The 17,179-nt window shown below is 47.7% G+C and overlaps 1 protein-coding gene across 2 annotated transcripts in view; it reads right to left on the bottom strand.

Annotated features, from left to right (window-relative positions):
* TUBGCP6 (tubulin gamma complex component 6) overlaps positions 1-13,721 on the bottom strand; it is a 747,379-nt gene extending 733,658 nt beyond the window's left edge. Inside the window, exon 1 of one of the 2 annotated variants that reach the window (XM_086967433.1) lies at positions 13,612-13,721. The gene's annotated coding sequence lies outside the window, so the exon portion shown is untranslated. The remainder of the gene's footprint in view (positions 1-13,611) is intronic. The other variant, XM_086967436.1, reaches the window with a different exon arrangement.
* Between the last annotated feature and the right edge of the window lie 3,458 nt (positions 13,722-17,179).

Here is a 17,179-nt window from a genome sequence, read left to right as displayed (position 1 = left end):
CTGCCGACGACCAAGTTCTTGATCCAATAAGAACCCGAAAATATTCTTACCTAGATAGTGAGTGGGATAGTGAAGGTGAGACAGAATTAGAGGACGAAGGTCAGGTCATCGAAACTCACAACAAACCTGATCAGGAAATAGGCCAAGTAGGGACAGACCAAGTTATCGACGATACTCCTCCTGAAGCTCCAGAAACTGGAAAGGGACAGATAGTGATTAAAGCAGAGGTTCATGCGGAAGAAAATCAAGGGGTCGAAGTGCATGAACAGGAACAGATAGAAATAGACGAACGCGTTCAGGAAACAGAGTCACAATTGCCTGAAAATAGAAATCAAATACAAATAAAACCTGAACAAGGCCAGCTTAGAAACCAGGCAGAAGAAACTAATGAAAGACCTGGAACTAGTCAGACAGGAAGGGAAATAGACACTGCTGAAACAATAGTGCCACAACGAAGCGAAAACAAGAGAGTTCACGAGGAAGGCCAAGTTTCCTCGACCACTAGAGGGCTCAAGAAGAAGAATGAACCCCGATACATAAAAAGACTGAGACGAAGGATAAAAACAGTTGAAGAAAAACTAGAAGACCGGAAAAGGGCTGCCAGTGAAAGAAAAGAAGCCCGAGACCAGTCCCATCGACGGAGTACACGATTAAAGAGACAAAACAATGTATCGGAGCCCTGAATGGACTTTCTTGGTATTGGAGGAAATTGATGAGCCTGAAACCAGTGGCAGAAGTGACGAAGGGTCAATTGCTGATCGGAGTTCTGACGAAGACCCTCCTTGAGGAAAATCTGAGTGAACCTTCGGTGTAAAGAAACAAAGAGGGGTTGGAGAACCACCTGTAAGCCACTATGTCTGATTCGAATGTAAATGGAAGATCCAAATTTAGCTGTTGTAAAACCTGCTGTAAAATATGTTTTTTCGGTCGAGGACCGGAAATGCTGGCTTGCCAGCATTTCCGGGAGGAGATCGTATGCTACTTAGTAGGGATCTGGAACCCGCCTCCCTCGCCCGTCTCACCTCCATTGGCTGGCTTCCTAAAAGGAGGCCAGCCATTGGAGGAGAGAGCGTCCCTCCAAATAAGCTCCGTCTTTTTCGGATTCGGGGGCGTGATTTTTTGCATTCTTTAGCCCTGTGACGTCGTCTGTCACTCAGGGCGCAAAAAACACGCCCCCGAATCTGAAAATGGCGGCGCTTTTCTTTAGGTCATTTCTCAACAACAGCCGCCCCAAGAAGTCGCAGCCTCCTCCACCTGGCAGTCTGTGTGCCCATTTTCTATTTGCGAGAGAGAATCGAATCGAATCGGCAGCCCCTGCACGCACGCCATTCCCGCCCCCCCCTCCCGCTGTCCGTGCGCCGTTCGCCCCCCCCTACCACCCCCTGTCCGCCGTGCTTCATGCTTGTTAAGTATGCACGTGAGTCGAGGTTAGAGAGCGGGCTTCGCATTTCCCTGAGTTAAATGGTACCCCAGCACCTCGGACGCACAACCGCATCATTGCCGTGGCCTTAACTGACAGGGTTCAGTCAGGGCGACAAACACACTTGGAAATACATTAAAAGAGCTCTTTTCACTTTTTAACTGCATTATGTAGACAGATCAGAGGCATCGTCCGGCGGAATGGCCCCACCCACTCTCAGAGCCGGACAGCGGAACAGTAAACGCCTGAGCCACCGTACTGGAGCTGCACGGAGGGACTGAGGGGTGCGCTGCACACTGTATTCACCACGGGAGTGCTGAGGGCGAGTGTGAGCACGACTGTCCCCAGATTCCACCGTGAATCAGATAAAAGGCGCCAGCGCCTGACAGGGCCCTCCCTCTCTTTGAGGCGCTATGATTGATATATAAGAGAATTCCCTGTTTATACCCGGTCAGCGGAGGAGATCCGGGGGTTCACCCTGCTCCTGACCAAGGCTTGCCCCCCCCAAACAGAGCACCCCCAAAAGGGTCAGAGGTCTGTTGCACCTTTAGGAGACTCAAGACGTGTAATTATTAAGAAAGCTTAGCTGACAGCTGTCGCTCCGACCTGGGTTCTTCCCATTGCGCCTAGAAGCCAGCCGGCGGCGCTAATGTCTACCACACGCAATTGGAATGTCTATAGCGCTTACTTCCACGCCTAAACTTCCTAGCACACTCTCACTGTTGCATCCTTTGACTAGGATAGGGTTTCAGCATGTAGTGCCGGGTTATCAGCGCTCGTTCAATGCTCAGTGGGTCAGTGGTATGTGTAGGTTAGAATGACAGTAACGTGACGCCAGCCTTGGCACATCTTTATGGAGTTTCAAGGCGCACGGAGGGTGTGCGAGGGACTCTTCCTGTTTTTCGTTGGATCGGATGAGCGCTTCGCAGGGGAGTAAAGCGCCTTCAATGCTCGCCTCACACTTCTGTGCATTGGCGCTACTTGTATCTGCGTGCTTCTAGGCGCACTTCAGTGGGCATGTCTCACCGCACAGTGTGTGCAGAGACCGCTGAGGAGACGCAGGCTTCAGAACCGGCCCATGGATGGCACACCATGACAGCACTTCATCTGAGGCTCAAAGTGTGTGTGTCAGAAACACCACAGCCAAGATTCGTTGTTACCACCATAAACAGAGCAAAACAGCAGATCCATGCACACCTGTGAACACACCTCATTTCACTAAGCTTGAAGGTAGGTGTGTGCACAGCAGATGCTCGGGCTGGCTGCCCTGTAGGGGTTTCCAGATGACCTATGACCCACTAGCCATACACGTCCATTCCGCTGGCGTAATCAGAGTAATGACGATTATTTTGAGTTAATCTTTGACACATAACTACTGATAGTATGCCAGCTTGTGTCATTAAGAGTAATTTAGAGAAAGAAAATCCTACGATAAAAGCACACTTCGCAAACAACTGCTACTTGCCCTGCTGTGTGCTATTTTTTTTAGCACAAAACGCTTCCTAGGATCTATTTTTGACACAAGAGTATTGAATGACAGGAGTAAGTAAGGGGAACATCCTACCTAAAGTGTAAATTAAGCAAGTGTACGCGGCTGCTCAAACTTATGTTCATGCACTGTTGCATTTTGACCTATTTCTTACTGCAAAATGCATCCTATCATCTATTTAGGACGCACGAGTACTAAATGACAGGAGTAAGTTGGGGGAAATCCTACCCAAAGTGTAAATTTAGCAAGTGTCAGCAGCTGCTTGTGCTCCTGTTCCTGCTCTTTTGCATTTGGCACTATTTCTTAGCGCAAAATGCATTTTAGCATCCATTCTGGATGGGAGAGTGCTAAATTACAGGAGTAAGTTGGGGAAAAATCTTATCCAAAGTGTAAATTTAGCAAGTGTGAGCAGCTGCTCACATTTCTGTCCGTGCTCTGTGCATTTGTCACTATTTCTTAGTGAAAAAGGCACCCTAGTATCAATTTTGGATGGAAGAGAGCTAATTCACTGGAATAAATTGGGGGAATATCCTACTCAAAGTGTCAATTTAGCAAGTGTCAGTAGCTGCTCGTGCTTCTGTTCATGCTCTGTAGTATTTAACACTATTTATTAGCACCAAATGCATTTTAGCATCCATTGTGGAGATGAGAGTGCTACATTACAGGAGTATGCTAGGGGGAAATGTTATTCAAAGTGTAGATTTAGCAAGTGTGAGCAGCTAGTCACACTTCTGTTCATGCTCTGTTGTATTTAGCACTATTTATTAGCACCAAATGCATTTTAGCATCCATTGTGGAGATGACAGTGCTAAATTACAGGAGTATGCTTGTTAAGTATGCACGCGAGTCGAGGTCAGAGAGCGGGCTTCGCATTTCTCTGAGTTAAAATGGTACCCCAGCACGGGACACAATTTGTGTAAAGTTTACACTGGGTACAGTTCCTTATAAACAGTGCAGGGTGCACAGTCTGCCTGACTCTAGTCAGGAGAAGGCTCCTATAGACATTTTTGAACACCTCATAACTTTTCCCAAACCATCCCCAGCCTGGAAACGTCCCACTGACACGGGCAGGAGTAAATCAAGGATAAAACAATGTGTCATCTTAGTCACGAGGTGGAAGTTCCCCATTCACAACACCCCCACGAAAGCGTCTCTCCAAGGGCTGTGGCGTCAGGTGGGGGAGGGGCCTTCTTCAGACCCCGAGAGAGATGCTTCTGGACAGGGGCAGGGTCCGGCTGCCACCCGCACAGTCCAGACACTGGCAACCGGAGCTTCTCGACTACTCTGCATTCCTACGAGGGACGTCATGCCCTCTGTGCTGTAACACTGTGTTGTGTTGCGTGGTACTGAACTCAAAGGCATTTTATTGTATAGTATGGTGTTGTGCTGGCCTGCACTGCATTGTACTGTCAAGGTACTGTGCTCAAGGTATGTTATTGTATGGTGTTGTGCTGTGCTCAAGGTATGATATTGTGTGGTGTTGTACTGCCCTGCACTGCATTGTACTGACAAGGTACTGTACTCAGAGCATGTTATTGTATGGTGTTGTGCTGGCCCAGACAGATTTGTTTAGTTCTACTCGGAGTTTTTGGTGAGGGTGTTGTGTTGCACAGTACTCAATTGTATTTTATTGTGTGGTCTGCTATTGTACCAAGGTGCGCGGTATTGTACGGTGTTCTGTAGTAGACATTTGCATCAATACCTTGAGGGGTGTTGACACCCACAGTGCACTAAGGGGTGTTTAGAAGTCGCAGACCGCCTTAAAAGCAGAGACTGATACCCTTGACCGTAGACCTCAGAAGGATGAAAGTTTAGTTTGCCCTGTTAGGAAGCGAACCTGTGACCAGAGCGCCAAACAAGCACAGACTGACGTCACAGGTAAGGCGCGCCGCAGGTGTGTTTGGGGTTTGTCCTTTCCTTGTTGTTGTAAATGAAGCCATTCGGGGGTGAAGATGTTATCCACCTCCCGGAACCGGAAGTGCGCCAGACTGTCCTGCCGCAGCGTGGCAGCAGTATCACCACGGCGACCCCGAGATAGCAGTGACCTTCGCATCGTCTAGATATATTGGCAGTATGCCAGGAACGAATATTTCGCTTTTTTAAATTGTTGATAATGGATATGTTTATAACTTGTTTGAAATATAAATGGGGAAGCTAATGAAGTACTTAGTTAAAATCCGTTTCTGGAGAGAAATCTGCATCACTTTAACCTTCTGTAAGGATGTGGTAAGTGCATAAGAGATAAAATGTACGTACCTACCACTTGTTAAGAAGCTGCATGTGATTATCAGACAAAGAATTGAAATGCAGATGTATACTGGAGGCTAGTTCTGGTGTTATGTTGATACAATGGTTGTAGCAAGACATATTTCCATTGGGGAATTGGCAGTAGGAACGCTAATCCCCAGAGGTGTCTTAATGGTTATATCTGAAGGCCCAATACATCAGGTGGTAATATAGCTGAGAGGGTTAGGACACTTGCAGTAGTTGTTTATTCAGCAGGTGACAGCTTTCAATCATAGTAAAATAGCTTTGCTGCAGTGTGCTCTGTTCAATCTGCTGGGTACAGGTTTGAATCCTTGAAGGTTGCTCAGTGGGTTGTTGCAGAGATACGGGTGTAACCTACAGGTCACAAATTCGAATGCTGGGAAGTTTGCTGAGTTAAGTGTGCAGGTGTTTCCAAGAGCTGAATGTAAAGCTGGTGGCATAAGCTTCACACCCTAGAAAATTACTTCTAGCTTTCAGTCATCTGAGCCATTGATTATGAGTTATGGGCAGTGGTAATTACTGCAGGTTAGGCCAGGGCAAATAGCGCATGATTTAAGCAACTTACCTGATCATAACATAACATGTGCATTTGTAAATTACACGTTCAGCCCCAAAGGGGCATCTTGATGCTGAATAACAGATGTTTATTGTTAGCCAACTATAAGAGGCTATTACATGGATTACCCAGACAGGCAGGCGTTTGACTGCACACTCTCCCAGATGCCTTTGTGGGTGGGGATGTGGGGGATTGTTTAGTGCGCAGATTTAACGATTCCCCTCAAGGCTCATATGCTGCATTTACTCTCGGTGTGCCTGAAAGGTGACAGATTGGGAACACTGGAATCTGAAGTCTTGTGCAGCAACATAAGCTCTCTGACTGCGCACGTCAAATCGGCACACAAAAGTGAGCAGGGTCATGCTCCTACAATTATAGGCCTCTTAGTAAGGGCTGTTGCTAAACGATGACATGTTTTGTGCCATAGAGGTGCACCTCTCGGGAGGCATACAGGGACATGCAGTGAAAATTATTGCTCAGCACACTGGGCTGGTATTGTCATAACAGCATTTGGGCCTTTATCATAACTTCAGAGTGAAAGGCATATATTAAGCATTTAGATGAAAATCATCTTCTGGATGAATAAGAAACTATAAGTGCTGCATTTAAGTGGCTTCTGCGTGCGTGAGCTCCTCGCCCCACTCCCCCCCCTCGTTGCTTGTGTGTGCGTGAGCTCCTCCCCCCTCCCCCTCCGCCTTCGTTGCTTTTGTGCATGAGCTCCTCACCCCCCTCCCTTCCTCTTTGCTTGTGTGCGTGAGCTCCTCACCCCCTCCCCCCTTTCCTCGTTGCTTGTGTGCGTGAGCTCCTCACCCCCCTCGTGGCTTCTGCGTGCGTCAGCTCCTCAACCCCCTCTCCCCCCTTGTTGCTTGTGTGGGTGAGCTCCTCACCCCCTCCCCCTTCGTTGCTTGTGTGCGTAAGCTCCTCACCACCCTCCCCCCTCGTGGCTTCTGCGTGCGTGAGCTCCTCACCCCCCTCGTGGCTTCTGCGTGCGTGAGCTCCTCCACCCGCCCCTCGTTGCTTTTGTGTGCGTGAGCTCCTCACCCCCCCCCCCCTCGTTGACTTTTTCTTTTGATAAGGTGATATAATGATAGTTAGGGCTTATGCTGCGTTACGACCCCTGGCTGTGCTTGCTCCCCTGCCCCCTGGCTGTGCTTGCTCCCCTGTCCCCTGGCTGTGCTTGCTCCCCTGTCCCCTGGCTGTGCTTGCTCCCCTGTCCCCTGGCTGTGCTTGCTCCCCTGCCCCCTGGCTGTGCTTGCTCCCCTGCCTCCCTGGCTGTGCTTGCTCCCCTGCCTCCCTGGCTGTGCTTGCTCCCCTGCCCCCTGGCTGTGCTTGCTCCCCTGCCCCCTGGCTGTGCTTGCTCCCCTGCCCCCTGGCTGTGCTTGCTCCCCTGCCCCCTCGCTGTGCTTCCTCTCCTGTGTGTGTATGTGGCTCTGTGTGGATATGTGGCTCTGTGTGGATATGTGGCTCTGTGTGGATATGTGGCTCTGTGTGGATATGTGGCTCTGTGTGGATATGTGGCTCTGTGTGGATATGTGGCTCTGTGTGGATATGTGGCTCTGTGTGGATATGTGGCTCTGTGTGGATATGTGGCTCTGTGTGGATATGTGGCTCTGTGTGGATATGTGGCTCTGTGTGGATATGTGGCTCTGTGTGGATATGTGGCTCTGTGTGGATATGTGGCTCTGTGGCTCTGGGTGTGTGTGGGGCTCTGGGTGTGTGTGGGGCTCTGGGTGTGTGTGTGGGGGGCTCTGGGTATGTGGGTGTGTGGGGCTCTGGGTGTGTGTGGGGCTCTGGGTGTGTGTGTGGGGGGCTCTGGGTGTGTGGGTGTGTGGGGCTCTGGGTGTGTGGGGCTCTGGGTGTGTGGGGCTCTGGGTGTGTGGGGCTCTGGGTGTGTGGGGCTCTGGGTGTGTGGGGCTCTGGGTGTGTGGGGCTCTGGGTGTGTGGGGCTCTGGGTGTGTGGGGCTCTGGGTGTGTGGGGCTCTGGGTGTGTGGGGCTCCGTGTGTGTGGGGCTCCGTGTGTGTGGGGCTCTGTGTGTGTGTGTGGCTCTGTGTGGATAGCTTTTTTTGTAGGTGGCTCTATGTGTGGGTGGCTCTGTCTGTGTGAGGGTAGCTCTGTGTGTGAGGGTAGCTCTGTGTAGGGGGCTCTATGTGAATGACTGTGAGTGGCTCTGTGTGGTTGGCTCTGTATGTGTGTGTGGCTTTGTGTGTGAGGCTCTGTGTGGGTGTAAATACAATAGGTCATGCATTTGCGAGCGATTAAGCTATTGGCATTGTAAATGACAAAGCCATTTATTTAACGATTAAGCTATTGGCAATGTAAATGACAATGCCATTTATTTATGATTTTTAAAAAAAATGTCATGAGCAATGCCAATAGCTCTACCTTTAATGATGCCGAGACCATTGCATTGTAAATGCTTGTGTAGTATAGCAATACTGATAGTAATATGGATAGGACTAACAGTTTTTATACCTTTTATGACAAGTAAAGACCCTAACTTGTACCCCACTAACCCAGAGACTCTAGACACAGAAGCTGTACAGACTGAAGAAACACCCCAAAGTGTAGAAAGACGTGATAACTCTGCTGTACTAAAACAAAAACGACCCGAAAGGGAAACTCTGTCTGCATAGAGAGAAGACTAGTTATTATAACAATGTATTCATCGGTTCCAGCGAGTGTGAACATAATTACAAGGTAATTGGAAGTTGGGGTTTCAAAAATGGGTCAGAACCTGTGTTTCCCGGAATTTATTATATATGTGGAAACAAGGCTTATTTCAAATTGCCGGATCACTGGTATGGAAGCTGCTATTTTGGCATTGTTTTCCCGAAAATATACCATGTGAACAATGCTGCTGGAAGCAATGAAGACACTAATGGCTTAGTGCGTAGTAGACGTGAGAGTGTAGGAGAAATTATAGGTGATATATTTAGTGCACGGATACCTGGAATGGGGGTAGTTCTGAATACTCACCGTATCTGCAAATTGTCTACAGTAGTGGATCGGTTATCAACTGACACTGCTGCCGGATTCCTGCTGGTCAATACTGAAATGGTTGCGATCAGATCAATGGTTTTACAGAATCGCCTTGCTCTTGACACCCTATTGGCAAAAGAGGGCGGAGTCTGCCGAATGTTGAAGGCGCAACATTGTTGCACTTACATTCCTGATAAAAGCATTGAAATAAAGAAATATGTAAGAAACATAACTAGTTTGGAAAAAGAACTCAAACCATTGGAGGTTGATAGTGCCTGGACGAGACTGACTGATGGTCTCTCCTCTATAGGTAGTTGGTTCTCTAACTTGGGTAAAAATCTTCTATGGAAAATACTGATGCCAATAGCTGGAATAGGTGTGGTTGTACTGATTATATTTATCTGCTGCAAATGTCAAAAATGCAAAAAGAAATATACAGTGAACAAAAGAGGAGTGAAGCGTAATGTTGACGAGCTAGTAGTAGAAGAATTGAAAAACGAAATTTACAAGAGAGCTAAAAGCTTTCATCCTAATAAGGATGCAGGGAGAAAGCTCAACAACAAGTTTGTGGAAATTGAGATGAATGATATGCAAGAATGAAGTTGGCATCTGTTTCCATTTATAGTGATGATAGTAAATATCATCAAAGAGGGGATTGATGGAGCAAGGATTCGCACGTAAAGCGACTTGCTCTCATTCATGAACCTCGTCTAACCTTTAATAAGTATTAACCAATCCTGTCTGTCTTAAATTTCACTTTTTCCAGTACACGCTGGTGCCCGTGAGAAGCTCGCATCTGTGTTTATTAATCGCAATGATGCTTGCACTACTGAATGGCCGCTTCGCAGAAATCCAGTCTGCGCATGCGTCGGTCATACCCACGTGATGTGACGCACTCGCAATTTGGAGGGATGTTTTCGCTCATGCGCATTACTGCTAAATATGGCCGCTTGTCTTTAACCATGCTCTCTGCTAGCTGATGCTGCTTTTGCATATCTGTCTTTTCCGCATTAACCCTCAATGCTATAGATATTATAAAGTAAGGGGTGCAGTGAAGCTTTTCATGGTATACAGTGTATTCATTTTTTCTGTGTTTCTAATTTGTTTTCGCTTACTTTTCATGTACCGCGTATCTGGGGGCCTGGGAGTTGGGGAGCTGCGCCATTTTAGAAGCCTCGTGTGGACCTGGTCACATGACATGAGGACCGGGCCTTGCATCTGTGGAACTCAGCCAGCTGGCTACCGAAGCCGAGATGCTCCTGGGAACCTGCCTCATAACCCAGAGAGGAGAAGCTGAATTTCACCTGAAATGCTACATTTGTTTCTTCCTACTGTATGCTCTATTGTCCTCTTCTACGCGTATGCCTGGGAACAGGGATTTAAGGGGTGGGTACTGTCATTTGAATATTAAAACATGGGAACGCAGAATTTAGGAGGTGACAATGACCTAACCACCTCTCTTGACCAATCGAAAGATGGGACCTTGTCACTTGCAACATTTGTGGGTGGTCTGGGGGTCCAAATAGAGTATAACTAGCCTAGTTTAGTTAGAGAAAATTGTCCGACTTGTCCGAGTAGCTGACCTGTCACTGACCCTACGAACTCTATAGGTGATTGATACAGAGCGCTGCGGAGCACTCTGTCCGTATTTTCCACAAGCTCCAAGGGGTGGAAATAGTCTTAAGTGCTGGCGAAGCACTTTGCTGGGAGATTCGAAAACCCAATCGGGGTTACTGGCGGATTCCGTGCAGAGGGGGAGTAACGCAGGCATTGCATCCGAAGCTGCAGGTGTTGGTCGTGCCCTTTGATGAGCCCAGTCCTGACCCAAAACCTGAGGGGTATCCTGTCCTGACTGTCTCTGAGCTGTACCTGCTCGCCTACTGGCATTCCGAATCCTTGAGGGTCCTTGTCCCCGCCTATTCCCAAACTGACCCGTGGCCAGGGTTAGTCCTCATTCTGTCCTAGGTAAATATATGTGTGGGTGTCCGTCTAACTATACTCTTACTTTTCCTCTTCTTAATAAAGCACTCTTGCCTGTGATATTTTCCTATCGCCTTTTCGAAAGTGACTTTTATGAAATTGTTTATTAGTAATGTTCCACTTTTCCCCTACCTATAGGATATTATTAAACTGATTGCATATTTTAGCTTGTTCCATTATCCCTCCCCTTTAGTATGGTTGCTGTGAATTTAGTGAAGATAGCTTAGAGTTAGTAATTAGAACACAAATATTAAGTACCCATATTAGCCCTATTCATTCACTCTGCCTTAGTTTAAAATTCGTACTGATTAGCATGTTCCCTAATGCGCATACCCTGTAGTATTCCTTAGTACTCTATGGTGCTTGCCTTAATCCATAGCTACATTTTGGTTTTAATCTTGATCATTGATGTTCTGATTTGTATCTGCCTTATACTCATGGCATTTTCATTCTAAACTTACATCATATAAACTTTTGAAACCCCATCAGGTGTCTGTGGTCATTACATATCACCAAGTGACATTAAATGTACTGAATGTGTAAGGTATTTTAACTCAATTTAGGACTCTTGTCACCTATCCACTGATAGCTCCTGATCCATCTGGAGAAATGTGCCTGTGGTAAGTCAGGTACATGAATAATAGTGGTGAGAAAAGTCTCCCTCTGAATTACTCATAGTAGCGTGGAAAGATCACCTGGTTCAGGTAAAACACAGTCATCATATGCACGCCAGGGCCCAGTGCGTGGAAATTGGTAAACGAGTGACCCGGGTGACCTGCGCGCTCGATCAGGGAGGGACCTGCCTATGAAGGGTCAATTTTGGGATTGCTGTTAGTTTTCATTTTGACTTTATTACAGTTTCAGTACTGCATAAATACTTTACATATTGCCTCTAAGTTAGGTATGTCTGCTCTGTGCTATAGCTACAAGGGGTTGAGCTTGGGTTTATTTTGCGATTCACCTTGACAAGGATTGTGGTTATTAGCGAAGATGAATACTCACACCCAACAACTAATAACAGAATTTCTTAAAGGCATGACCCACTACCAAGTGCTGCACTGATAGCACGAGTACACAGACTGGAAGCCGAAAGTAGAAAGTATACGCCCATGGTGGAAACCCACAAAAAGGGGAAAAAAGCATTTGTGCCCTCCCACCCCCCAACACAAAAACCCAGAGTTGTGAATCATCCCCAACTCAAGTGGCCCGTCTGACTATGGGTAGGAGGCACCCAGAAGGTAACCCCAAACACACTGCATTGCAAGTTCAACCTATCTCAGCCCTCGTGCATGTTTGCCAGCAGATAGGCACCCAGAAGGTAACCCCAAACACACTGCATTGCAAGTTCAACCTATCTCAGCCCTCGTGCATGTTTGCCAGCAGATGGTGAATGCAACAGGCTCATGCCACGTCTCAGACCTTCGCTAGTCCCCCACCCAAAGCAATGTCTTAAGTAACTCACTTACGTATAGAAACCAAGGCAATCCCAATCCCCAGTCACCAGTAGGATCACCCAACCACCTTTAGTTATGTACCTCTGCCAAGTTCCTTAGACCTTACCTTTCCCACGGGATGCTATGACCCAGCAGTGTGACAAATGCGAAGTTGGACTACCCACTCACTGTTCAGTTCCCATTCGCTGACCTACAGAGGAGTACTGCCTGCTGTTGAGCTGCACACCATGCGCTCAGCCACAACTCAGAGCCGATCACCAACCTTCACCCAACACCAGGAGGCCAACCCTAAGCCCTATTCGAAACCCCATTCAGTGAAAGCAGCCAGCACAGTCCAGTCAAAACAATAAAAACGCATTGCCGCCTAGATATGCAAAGACAGTTTGTAGCAGTGGCGCGTAATACCCTTCCTCCACAATAAACTGCATTAGCGAAGACAAAAAGACTACTGCCATAGTTCGCTGTCCCATAACCCTTGCCGCAATAGTCCTGAATGCACCGTTACGAAGGTGTGGCACTGCTGCACCACTAAGACGCCAGTCGCTATGGCGTACAATGGATAGTTAGAAATGGATCCCTCTACTCCAGTACAAAAGGGATCACCTATGTGTCCCACATTACGGCAAAATCCACCCGTAAATACTTTTTAGAAAAGGGGTTTACAGAGAGCTTTCTTTTGTAAACGCCAGGTATCGATACCGAAAACCTATTTCCCTTGGGCTTATCCAAACAAAGGTACTGCTTCTTGTATCACGAGCACAGCAGTCGTTCCATCATTAAGATTCCCATCACATCAGCGGGCTTGCCTGATCCCAGTGCCCTTCTCCTCCACTAATGCTGGCGATACTGGCCAAAACAAGGAATCTCTCTCGTTGAGGGATGTCGCACTTACTGAAACTGTTCCCAGCGACCTGGAGGGCAAATCTGGCCCAGTCCGTTAAACCAACCATGCTCAGACTAGATGGTGCAGTTATGGCATCATGATCCAGGCACAGCATCAGCAGCACGGTTCTTCCCTGCGAACCACTTTCATATCTTATCGCACACACATGAAAATTACAATTGGCAGGGGTAATGTTATGTGACATATAAGCCACTCCTCCATGAAAGGAAGAGCGCAGTCAAGTTCGCAATTGAGAGACAGCATTTGAAAAGGGAATGCAACATGCAACTTCGTTCCATGGCAAAGTCAATGACAGCAGTCCCCTGGGCACGTCATACGTTCATATTCAGTGTAACTGGACTGCATAAAAGTTGCAGCATCCTACCGAATACAACGCAGCCCGTAAAGAAAGTAAAAGTCGCTATAAAAAATAAACATAATGCAATACAACTGCTACAACAACATGCTTTCATTCATAAGTACAGCTGCATGCCTGCTACGTAGCGACTGCAACAATCATCAAACCACTTGCCCCTGAAGGGTAAACCTACACTACGGTAACCAAATTGCCAGTTACTCACATAAACAGTCAATTACTTCAGCCATCCGTTGTGCATCTTTTAACGGATGCCATGTTTCTGTAGCATTAGCACTTCCGGGAGTTACCATGGAGTAGGGGGTTACTGCTAGTGTGTTTCAGGATTGGAGCACAGAGGGTTACATCAGCCAATCCCAGTATGGCACACAGTATTTCGAAGTGCTGATTGGCTATGGCGTCGGAACGTGCTTTTATACTATCCGTCTACTTGCAGACAGCTGGTGCCGCTGAATTTGGAGTAAACTCGATTGGAGGCTCACTGAGCTGCTGTGCCCCTTGGTTCGGCCCCCACACCAAACGGGGGGCGGGACCGGGGGGTCTTAGGTGAGGTCTCCCCAGGAGCAGAACCTGGGCTGGAAAGGGCGGGGAGCGTAGGCAGGGAACTTGCTGGGCAGCAGATTTTTATTTTTTTATTTTATTTAATGCGATTTTATATAGCGCGAACTTTACCCGAAGGTGTCAGAGCGCTTTACATTAGAAACAGTTGCAAAACATAAGGACTAAGGATTACATGCGTTACATAAAAGATACAAACAGAAAAAATTACAAATGTACAAGATGTAAAGTCACACAAAGAAGAGACTGGTGATTATAGGGAGGGGCTACGGATGGATATACTCTAATGAACAAATAATGAATGGATATACACAACAGAGTCACATAGGAATGGTAGAGAGTACAAAGGTCTACTGCATATACTAGTGATTAGAGTTATCTCTATATACATAGGGAAGGCCTATGAATGGATAAACTCTAAGAGTCACATAGGAGTGGTAGAGAGTACATAGGTCTACTGCACATACCAGTGATTAGAGTTATCTCTATATACATAGGGAAGGGCTACGAATGGATATACTCTAAGAGTCACTTAGGAATCAGACCCTCCAGCTTTTCGCGATTCACAATAAAATCGCGAAGTCGGCTGATTACTGCGATGGCCGCGATATTTGCAATAATTTCCGCGATATTTACAAAAAAACGTCTGCAAAACAAACAATGCTCTTTCATTGGCTGTGGACGCACACGTCACTACGTGCCCCCATCCAGCCGTCCAATACCTGCTTCTGTGGAATTTTAGTTTGCGAGCTAAACATCATCTGCGCCAGCTTGTCACCCACGTACAACATGCACAACAGCCATTTTAGGTATCATGGTCTCCTTGTCCACACTCGATCACCAGCGCGCCCCTCTGACCCAGCAAGCATCCTCCGCGCACCCTGGCTCCCCCTCCCCCCCCCTCATGAGCATAACCCTTCTGCATGACCCTGTCCTTGGGAGTCACGCCTGCGCCTGACCAGCATCTCCTCTCCTCCCATGAATGCCCCTCTGTTGATAAACCTTCCCTCCACGCTCGATTGTCCACGCGGCATGAATACCACTCCTTTGATGACCCCTTCCCCCCGTGTCCAGCTGTCCACACAGGTCTGAGGCCATCGCCTAAGCCGGCAGATATCATTTACTGCCCCTTATTGTATGAGGTCGCTCTCCTTCAAAGGACCCTCTATTGATCCAGGCCTCCCCACCCCCTGTGATATGATCAGGCGCACACATCCTAAGACTCGACGGAACACTCAGCTGCGTGATGACCCCCTCCTCTTATCAGCAGGTTGAGGACCTCTATTGTGGAGGTATATGGGGGTGGGATTGACACGAGGATTACGGGGATGTCTTTTTCTTTATGTCACAATGTTCTGATTGTAATAAAGAAAGGTCACATGCCATAAACCAGTGTATAAGAGGCCAGGCCTCCGAGAGGCTGTTAGAGCACCTCGAGACGATACCTTGTTGTCTGATCTGATGTGTTCTGCTCCGTCGGAATAAAACTTCTGTTTCCTGCCTTCTGGTCTCCGGCGCCTGCCTCATTGCTTGGTAAATTTGAATGGTACAAGGGCGGTTAGCGCCGGGCAAATCTCGAGAAAGGTCCTAGCCCTACCTTTTTCTACAATTGGCGTCCCAAAGCGTGGGGCCCATCAGCGACACGTGGATCCAGTGGGAGAGGTCCCGACGACAGAGTGAACGACTGCAACGATCGGGAAGAGCTCGTGTCCGATAGACCCTCGTCTGACAGCCGATCATCCGACCTTCACTAGTTCTGAACAGACCTCTCTCGAGTGATCTACGGTCCTGAGTGGGAACCATCAGGAGTGCCACGGGCATCACGAAGGAGAGAGGACGATCGGGCGCTGGATCCAGAGGACAGGAAACCGTCCATGCGGTCCGGGTAAGGTCGTGTAAACACGACGAATTGAGAAAAGATTGTTTTGTTTGGATAATACTAGTATTACGCTTTGTTGAAACCTCTGGAGATTCGCTGTCTGCAAACGGAGAAAACAACAGGCTCTCTCTTTGCAAACAGTGAAGGATAGGTAACGCAGACTTTTGTCCCCGTTGTAATCCGTCGTGCCTATCTTCCTCCCCCACTGTTTCCCGAACTGTCGTTCGTGGATTATTGTCTGGAGATTCTTTTTCTGCAAACAGGGAAGAACAAGGTCTCTCTTTGCAGGTAGAGAAAGAGTAGGTAACGATAACTTTTCGTGCCCACTTATTCTCCCCACTGATTGTTTTGATTGACCGATTGTTCGGTATTGGTTCGTTTGAGGTATTCACCGCCGGCAAACAACGGAGAATAGAAATATTCTGTCTAGTCTTTGCCCGCCGTGATAAGATAGGTAGTGCAGACTTTTGTCCCCGTTGTAATCCGTCATGCCTATCTTCTCCCCACTGGTTGGTAGCCTGTTTAGCCCGGACCGCTTATTAGAGATGAACCATCCAGCTCCACTGGAGGGCACCCCTAATAAGGACATGTTCACTAAGTATGGACTAGTCGCTATAGCTTACACTAAACTATGGCATAAATATACAAAAAAGAACCCTGAAAGTCAGTGGCCACTGATAGGTTCCTTTAATGAAAATAAGATAAAAACATTAGAAATAGCGCTCCAGAAGAATAAGACCACGCCCACTATGCTCGACAGTATCGGCATGTGGCGCAAAGAAACGGAACAACGAAAGAAAAGAGAAGAAGCAAAAATAGGGAAAGAATTACGAAAGGCAGCCCACCTGGCCGCAAAGCAACTAGAAGAGGAAATAAAAGAAAGAAAGGAAGCTACACAAAAACCAAGAATCAGGGTCGACAGGCCAATGTCCTGTTAGGACCCCCTCTGCGCTCTACCCTGAATTGCCCTCGCAACAACGGGCGAACGATGAGCTACTGCTAGGTCCCCCAATCATCTTCATGCCCCCTCCATATGCTCCCAGCCAACAAAGCCTGCAAGCCCCGAGTGTGAGTGAAAGTGACCCTAGCGCTAGTGCACCAGCCCTCACGGCCTCTGCACCAGCCACATTAACAACTTCGTCAGGCGATCCCGAGGCTAGCAAACAACCACCAGCCAGACTAAATAGGTTGAGCAAAGATGAGCGGGATGGGATCGACAAAATAGCAAAGACATTAGTAGAACGAAGGGAGAGCGAAGATTATACAATGAGCGTATATAATTCACATGCCGACAGCCACAGACGGCATTTCATCTTGCGATTCAGCTACTACACCC

Source organism: Lissotriton vulgaris, chromosome 1_1 (genome assembly GCF_964263255.1).
Source record: "Lissotriton vulgaris chromosome 1_1, aLisVul1.2, whole genome shotgun sequence".
Classification (NCBI taxonomy): domain Eukaryota; kingdom Metazoa; phylum Chordata; class Amphibia; order Caudata; family Salamandridae; genus Lissotriton; species Lissotriton vulgaris.
Note: the sequence above shows the minus strand (reverse complement) of the source record. Positions and strands in the feature narration are given on the sequence as shown.